The sequence below is a fragment of the Ovis aries genome, chromosome X, assembly GCF_016772045.2.
Source record: "Ovis aries strain OAR_USU_Benz2616 breed Rambouillet chromosome X, ARS-UI_Ramb_v3.0, whole genome shotgun sequence".
In the NCBI taxonomy this organism is placed as follows: Eukaryota; Metazoa; Chordata; class Mammalia; order Artiodactyla; family Bovidae; genus Ovis; species Ovis aries.
In genome coordinates, this window is record NC_056080.1 from 105,749,782 (window position 1) to 105,759,519 (window position 9,738).

The following is a 9,738-nucleotide window of genomic DNA, read 5'->3' on the forward strand; positions in this document are numbered from 1 at the left end:
AAGAGACTACTATCAGCAGTTGTATGCCAATAAAATGGACAACGTGGAAGAAATGGACAAATTCTTAGAAAAGTACAATTTTCCAAAACTGAACCAGGAAGAAATAGAAAATCTTAACAGACCCATCACAAGCACGGAAATTGAAACAGTAATCAGAAATCTTCCAGCAAACAAAAGCCCAGGTCCAGACGGCTTCACAGCTGAATTCTACCAAAAATTTCGAGAAGAGCTAACACCTATCCTCCTCAAACTCTTCCAGAAAATTGCAGAGGAAGGTAAACTTCCAAACTCATTCTATGAGGCCACCATCACCCTAATACCGAAACCTGACAAAGATGTCACAAAAAAAGAAAACTACAGGCCAATATCACTGATGAACATAGATGCAAAAATCCTCAACAAAATTCTAGCAATCAGAATCCAACAACACATCAAAAAGATCATACAGCATGACCAAGTGGGCTTTATCCCAGGGATGCAAGGATTCTTCAATATCTGCAAATCAATCAATGTAATTCACCACATTAACAAATTGAAAAATAAAAACCATATGATTATCTCAATAGATGCAGAGAAGGCCTTTGACAAAATTCAACATCCATTTATGATAAAAACTCTACAGAAAACAGGAATAGAAGGAACATACCTCAACATAATAAAAGCTATCTATGACAAACCCACAGCAAACATTATCCTCAATGGTGAAAAATTGAAAGCATTTCCCCTAAAGTCAGGAACAAGACAAGGGTGTCCACTTTCACCGCTACTATTCAACATAGTTCTGGAAGTTTTGGCCACAGCAATCAGAGCAGAAAAAGAAATAAAAGGAATCCAAATTGGAAAAGAAGAAGTAAAACTCTCACTGTTTGCAGATGACATGATCCTCTACATAGAAAACCCTAAAGACTCCACCAGAAAATTACTAGAGATCATCAATGAATATAGTAAAGTTGCAGGATATAAAATCAACACACAGAAATCCCTTGCATTCCTATACACGAATAATGAGAAAGTAGAAAAGAAATTAAGGAAACAATTCCATTTACCATTGCAACGAAAAGAATAAAATACTTAGGAATATATCTACCTAAAGAAACTAAAGACCTATATATAGAAAACTATAAAACACTGATGAAAGAAATCAAAGAGGACACTAATAGATGGAGAAATATACCATGTTCATGGACTGGAAGAATCAATATAGTGAAAATGAGTATACTACCCAAAGCAATTTACAAATTCAATGCAATCCCTATCAAGCTACCAGCCACATTTTTCACAGAACTAGAACAAATAATTTCAAGATTTGTATGGAAATACAAAAAACCTCGAATAGCCAAAGCAATCTTGAGAAAGAAGAATGGAACGGGAGGAATCAACTTGCCTGACTTCAGGCTCTACTACAAAGCCACAGTCATCAAGACAGTATGGTACTGGCACCAAGACAGACATATAGATCAATGGAACAAAATAGAAAACCCAGAAATAAATCCACACACATATGGACACCTTATCTTTGACAAAGGAGGCAAGAATATACAATGGAGTAAAGACAATCTCTTTAACAAGTGGTGCTGGGAAAACTGGTCAACCACTTGCAAAAGAATGAAACTAGATCACTTTCTAACACCGTACACAAAAATAAACTCAAAATGGATTAAAGATCTAAATGTAAGATCAGAAACTATAAAACTCCTAGAGGAGAATATAGGCAAAACACTCTCAGACATAAATCACAGCAGGATCCTCTATGATCCACCTCCCAGAATTCTGGAAATAAAAGCAAAAATAAACAAATGGGATCGAATTAAAATTAAAAGCTTCTGCACAACAAAGGAAACTATAAGCAAGGTGAAAAGACAGCCTTCTGAATGGGAGAAAATAATAGCAAATGAAGCAACTGACAAACAACTAATCTCAAAAATATACAAGCAACTTATGCAGCTCAACTCCAGAAAAATAAATGACCCAATCAAAAAATGGGCCAAAGAACTAAATCGACATTTCTCCAAAGAAGACATATGGATGGCTAACAAACACATGAAAAGATGCTCAACATCACTCATTATTAGAGAAATGCAAATCAAAACCACAATGAGGTACCACTTCACACCAGTCAGAATGGCTGCAATCCAAAAATCTGCAAGCAATAAATGCTGGAGAGGGTGTGGAGAAAAGGGAACCCTCCTACACTGTTGGTGGGAATGCAAACTAGTACAGCCACTATGGAGAACAGTGTGGAGATTCCTTAAAAATTGCAAATAGAACTCCCTTATGACCCAGCAATCCCACTTCTGGGCATACACACCGAGGAAACCAGAATTGAAAGAGACACATGTACCCCAATGTTCATCGCAGCACTGTTTATAATAACCAGGACATGGAAACAACCTAGATGTCCATCAGCAGATGAATGGATAAGAAAGCTGTGGTACATATACACAATGGAGTATTACTCAGCCGTTAAAAAGAATTCATTTGAATCAGTTCTGATGAGATGGATGAAACTGGAGCCAATTATACAGAGTGAAGTAAGCCAGAAAGAAAAACACCAATACAGTATACTAACACATATATATGGAATTTAGGAAGATGGCAATGACGACCCTGTATGCAAGACAGGAAAAAAGACACAGATGTGTATAACGGACTTTTGGACTCAGAGGGAGAGGGAGAAGGTGGGATGATTTGGGAGAACGGGAATTCTAACATGTATACTATCATGTAAGAATTGAATCACAAGTCCATGTCTGACGTAGGGTGCAGCATGCTTGGGGTTGGTGCATGGGGATGACCCAGAGAGATGTTGTGGGGAGGGAGGTGGGAGGGGGGGTCATGTTTGGGAACGCATGTAAGAATTAAAGATTTTAAAATTAAAAAAATAAATAAATAAAAAATAAAAATAAAATAAAAAAAATAAAAGGGTGAAATAGGTTATATTACTGAATACTAATCAAAAGAGTAAATATAATGTTATACTGCTATCAAAAGTAATTTATAAAGGGACAGAAAGAATTACTATAATGAAAGTTTTGCTTTCACTAGGAAACCAACACTATGGTATTATGTAACACTTGATTACATAGCCTCAAAATATATAATGCACAAATTTACAGAACAACAGTATGCAGATGAAATCCACAGTCGTGATAGGATATTATAGCATATTTCTCTAAATTGATAGGTCAAAAGTTAAACAAGTCATAAAGAATATAGAAAAAGTTTTGTATAGCACAATTAATAACCTTGATCTAGTAGACATCTATGTAACACTATGTCCAACTAATAGTACAACCTTTTAAATCATAAAATATTAAAATTGACCATATAATGAGCTATATTGCAAGTTTCAATTAAAAAAAAAGCGTGTTCTCTGACCTCAGTGAAATTGAACTAAAAATAAATAGCATAAAGATAGCTAGAAAAACCTCATATGTATGGAAATTAAAAAAAAATCTAAATCCACATTTAAAAGAAATCACAGTGGATACCAGAGAGTAGTCTTCACAGAATGAAAACAAGCTATATTAAAGATTATGACAATCAGTTCAATTGGAATTTAAAAGGAAAAATTTCACCTTAAGTGTATATATTACAGAAGCAGTTTCATCGCAAAATTATAATATATGGATATATGTTTAAAACTAGATAAATACCATTAGAATTATACCAAATAAAGTAGAAAGCAAATAATAAAATTAAGAGAAGTATCAGTTGTGACCGACTCTTTGAGACCCCCATGTACTGTAGCCCTCCAGGCTCCTTTGTCCATGGAATTCTCAAGGCAAGAATACTAGAGTGGATTGCCATTCTCTTCTCCAGGAGATCTTCCCAACCCAGGGGTCAAACCGAGGTCTCCTGCATTTCAGGCAGATTCTTTACTGTCTGAGACACCAAGGAAGCCATCTAATGAAAAAGAAAATAACCATTCAATAGAGAAGATCAGCAAGGTCAGAATTTGGTCTTCAAAATGACAAATAAAATTGACAAAATGTTTTTTATTGAGGAAAAAATAGTTAAAGGAAAATACCCATTATCTGGAACAAAACCTGAGACACAATCAAAGATGCTGCATTTACAACCTTATATATTTGGAATCGATATAAGATCACAAGGCCTACAATATAATGCAGCACATTAGCAGAATAAAAGACAAAACCAGCATGAATGTCTCAACTGATGCAGAAAAACATTATACAAATTTAAGACCTTTTCATTATTCAGTCTCAATGAACTAGGAGTACAAGGCCAAACTACCTCAACATAATAATTTTCATATATAAGAAGCCTATGGCTAACATCATAATCAGTGCTTAAAAATTGAAAGCTTTTTTCTTTCAGTAAGGCAAGAACTCTTGCTCTCACCACTTCTATTTAACACAGTATTGGAAGTCCTAGCCAGTTTTTAGGCAAGAAAAACAAAAATAGCATCCACATTGGGAATGAAGAAGTACACTCATCTTTGTTTGCAGGTGACATGGCTTTATATGTAGAAAAACCTGAAGATTTCATAAATACCCCTGTTAGTACTAATAAACAGTAATTAAACTGCAGAATATGTCAACTCAAAAATTGTGTTTCTATATTATAATAATTAACCATGTAAGAGAGAAATTAAGAAAATGATCATATTCCCAATAGAATAAAAAAGAATAAAACATCTGGGAATAAACTTAACCAAGAAAGTGAAACACTTGTATAACTAAAAATGATAAAACATAGCTTAAATAAATTAGATAGAAACAAATGGTGAGTTATCCTGTGTTCATAGACTGGAGGACCTGATATTCTTAAAATGTATGTACTACCCAATGCAATCTCTGAATTAAATGTGACCCCTATCAGAATCCCACTAGTATTTTTTTTTTTTTTTTGCATAAGTAGAGAATCCCATCCTAAAATTCATATGGCATCTCAAGGGACCTGGAATAGTCAGAAAAATCTTGAAAAAAGAACAAGGTTGGAGACTTCACAATTCCTGGTTTCAAACCATGCTACAAAGCTATAGTAATCAAATCAGTGTGGTACTTGCATAAAGACAGAATTATAGACCAATGGGAGAGAACAGAGAGACCAGAATAAACCTTCCTGTATGTGGTCAAATGGTCTTGTACAAGGGTGCCAAAATCACACAATGAAGACAATGTCCTTTGCCCAAAAATTTGTATTAGGGAAACTGGATATGCATATGGAAAAAAAAATTTAATTGGGTTCTTTTCTTCATGCATTGAAAAATGCATTAAAGACATAAATAAGACTTATAGAATGTATAAAATAAACATTTGGTGGAAAACCGACTCTTTGTGGCCCTGTGGACTATAGTGCATCAGGTTTCTCTGTCCATGGGATTCTCCAGGCAAAAATACTGGAGTGGGTTGCCATGCCCTCCTCATAATACTCTATAGGAAAAAAATGGATAACTACTCTTACCTACAGCAATGAGAATATATTTCCCTGGTATAATACTGGGCAAGCAAGTCATTGAAAATGTATACAGTATTATCCCATTTATATAAATTTCAGAAACTAAAAACACTAAACTGTAGTTTTTAGGAATGAATGGATATATGGTAAATTATACAGAAAGTAAAGCATGATAATCATATGAATGAAGATATTAGTTGCCTCTCCAAGGAGGGACAGGAAGAGGATATTGGGAGGGAGCTTTCTAGTGTACCAGCAATACTTGATTACTTGATTCAGATGGTGGTAACACAAGCATTTGCTTATTAATGACTTTTAAGCTGTACATATTTTTTCTCTTTTGTATAAATTATATTAATTGATATCTTGTAATAGGAAAAAAACCTCTTTTTCTGAACTGCCTATTTCCTTCTGAGTTATTCTTTTTGTTTATTCTTGTCCTCTTTTATGGTGTTGCTTAGGAAAAGTTATGACCAACCTAGACAGCATATTAAAAAGCAGAGACATTACTTTGTCCACAAAGGCCCATCTAGTCAAGGCTATGGTTTCTCCAGTAGTCATGTATGGATGTGAGAGTTGGACTATAAAGAAAGTTGAGCACCAAAGAACTGATGCTTTTGAACTGTGGTGTTGGCAAAGACTCTTGAGAGTCCCTTGGACTGCAAGCAGATCCAACCAGTCCATCCTAAAGTAGGTCAGTCCTGGGTGTTCATTGGAAGGACTGATGTTGAAGCTGAAACTCCAATACTTTGGCCACCTGAGGCGAAAAACTGACTCATTGGAAAAGACCCTGATGCTGGGAAAGATTGAGGGCAGGAGGAGAAGGAGACAACAAAGGATGAGATGGTTGGATGGCATCATTGACTCAGTGGACATGGGTGTGGGTGGACTTCAGGAGTTGGTGATGGACAGGGAGGCCTGGCGTGCTGTGGTTCATGGAGTCTCAAAGAGTTGGACATGACTGAGCAACTGAATTAAACTGAACTGATGGTGTTGGTTTTTGTCATGTTCTAATGAATGTGTTTGATCATTCATGTTGATACCTATCTAGATTCAGTTGTTTCGGAAAAGGTAATGGCAACCCACTCCAGTACTCTTGTCTGGAAAATCCCATGGTCAGAGGAGCCTGGTAGGCTGCAGTCCATGGGATCGCGAAGAGTTGGACATGACTGAGTGACTTCACTTTCACTTTTCACTTTCATGCACTGGAGAAGGAAATGGCAACCCACTCCAGTGTTCTTGCCTGGAGAATCCCAGTAATGGCGGAGCCTGATGGGCTGCCATCTATGGGTTCGCCCAGAGTCGGACACAACTGAAGCGACTTAGCAGCAGCAGCAGCAGATTCAGTTGTTTAAGCAACCACTATTAAGTTTCCTCTACAGTTTGATTTCCTCAAAAGGCTTGCTTTTTGACTGGAATGGCCAACCGCAAGTTTTACATAAGGGTATACTCTATTTAGTATCTCATGTTACTAACCTCTTCCTTTTCCTCTGTCTTCCCCTTTTTCCCCATATACATCCTCTTCCTCTCCCTGACCTCTTCCTTCTCTTTCTTCCTCTTCTACTCCTCTGATGTCTGGCTTCCATAACAGTACACTCTCCTGCTTTTCTTTCTTCTCCTCTCTCCATTCTTTTCTTTCCTTTTTCTTTCTTGTCTTACTGTCATGGGAGTATAGATATTTCCGAATTTTTGATCTTGACTCTTTGTTCTTTATTCAGTCTTCAAAAATTTAGTTAAGACTTAAAAACAGTTGGACTCCAATACCTTTATCTCTATCAATTTCAGTCTGAATTCTGGGGAACCAGAGGACTAATACCCTGACATTATTTGTGGACCATTTATGTAAATATTTACTGAGCATAGATTAGGTTCTGGGTACTGTGTAAGCACTATTTGGGAAGAGAAAGATTTAAGCCAGTAAATACTGTCAAGTGCTGTAGGTTCTCAGTTACTGCTTTTTGTTGAAATGTAGACTACAAAGGAGGTAGGGGTTACTCCTGGGTGGGTGAGAAATCAGGAAGACATAAAGTTATGCATGATCTGAGTGTTGAAAGTTGAGTGTTATTATGAAAAAAAGAAAATAGTGGAGAAGTGAAGAAAGAAAATGGGGAAAACATCAAATAAGCAACTTATGAATGCCTATAAGAATGCCCTGAATGCCCATAAAAAATGTGAAAATCTTTTGTATGAGTTACTGAGCAAGATTGTAATTAATTAAAGCAACAATATCATGTTAAACCCCTCTGATGGACAAATATTAAAGAGTCTGATGAGCCAAATATATTCAGTTTATCCCATCTGAATGCATTTCCTTCTTGCTTCATGAAACTGACGTGTATGGACTACAACAATGGGTTCTTTTGTCCTATATCTTTTGGTTGGATTTAGCAGAATATCAGAGAATAGGAGGAAACACCCCCAAAATAAGATTCTGGAGTAGAAATTATTCTTATATTTGAAGAATGGAGTAATAATTTCTTTGCTGAAGAGAAAGGGTACCTGGGTAATCATTGGTATTTAGTGGCACACAGATATGGAAAGCATCTCTAGTACCTGTATCTATCACATAGATGGCAGCCAAAATTTCCACTTCTAGATCAAAGTATAACCATATTTATATCATGCCATGGATAGTAGTATAGGTGATGGGATTTTATGTGTTCCCTGTGTCTGGAAACATACATTTTTCATCTGTATGAAGGACAAGAACATAAAATATGTTTATTATGATTATTAAAATAATATTTTTTTTCAGTTTTAACTTCTAATATAGTAAATATAAATAGATAAGCTCAAGTTTTGTCTAAGGCCACATAAGCGAAAGGTCTTTAAGACTCTTAGTAATTTTAAAGAATGTTAAGCCTTCTTGAGGTCAAAAAGCTTGACAGCCACTGCTGTAAGATAAATGCTTCAGAAAGTGAAACCCAAGGAATACTGTTTTTTTTTAAAGCAGTAATGCCCATAACATATTCATGTTTTCTGCACAATTTTCTGACATAAACTAATCTACTGATACCTTCCAAGTGATAATAAATTCTCAAAATTTCGCTCATCAAAAGCAGTGATATTATTTCAGTATACTTTGTATTTTTAAGTATGTCAAACTTGGATCAAAACCACTGGTGAGAATCACTGTTTATCAAAGAATGTTAGAATTGGAGTGCTAGAAATCATCTAGTCCAGTGATAATTTAAGATTGTCTACAGACCTGTATCTTAATTATTGCAATTGTTTCTGAGTCTTAGAAATTTGGGGGTCTTAATCCTAGCGATTTTGAATCAGAAGGTTTATGGGGATGGTATGTTGGGCAGAAATCTGTAATTTACAAAAACTCTGCCAAAGTATCTTGATGCCTAGCCAAATTTGAGATTAATAATCTGGTCCAACCCTATTATTTCCAATCCAGGGTTTGGAAAACTATGACTGGTAGGCCAAATCCAACCTAGCATCTGTTTTCGTGAATAAACTTTTATTGAAACATAACCATACCTGTTTCCCAGATTTTTCATTCAATAATAAGTAGGAGAATTCCAATTAGAAGTCAGGTCTAGTGCAGTTTTCACCATACTTCATAAGCTTTTCAACCCAAAAACTATGTTGAAGATAATTTGTGCTAATGGTAAATTTTTGATACAATTATGTTAAATAGTAAGCTGCCATAGTGCATTTAAATTGTAGTTTGATTTGGAAGAGACAGATTTGAGGTCAACATTTTCTAGATCAAAGTTGAGAGGCAAAAGGGCCCAAAGATATTTTGCTTTCAACCTTACGGCCATGGCTCAAGTTTTCTTTTTAATTGCTGATTTGACGGAAAGTGTTCAAGCAATAATAATTGCTGCCATTTATTTTTTGCTCTTGTAAATGTCAAATACTAGAAATTTTTTATACATAATCACAATGATTTTGAAATTTCCTCTTGAATTCCTCCTCTACCCAAATGGTTTCAAGAACTGCTCTGCATTTTTCTGTTGTATAGACTGGGCTTCCCCATAAAGCTTTAATTTGAAGAAAAGTTTTAGGGTTAAAAAATAAATACTTGTGAATCACTGCACTATCTCATTTACTGATTATAACTTCCCCATGAGGTTAGTATTATGTTAACTTTAGAGTTGAGGAAATTGTTAGCCGTGACATTGAGTCTCAAACGAAAGATAGGATTTGAAATGTTTGTTAGACTTGGAAGGAAAGGATGTGTTCCTACTAAGTTGTTCTCATACTGAAGGAATACAGTTCAGTAGAAATCTTAGGAGTTGTCCTAGGTTAGATGATTGAAGGAACATATTGATCTCAAGAAGAAAATGAATAATGAAGATG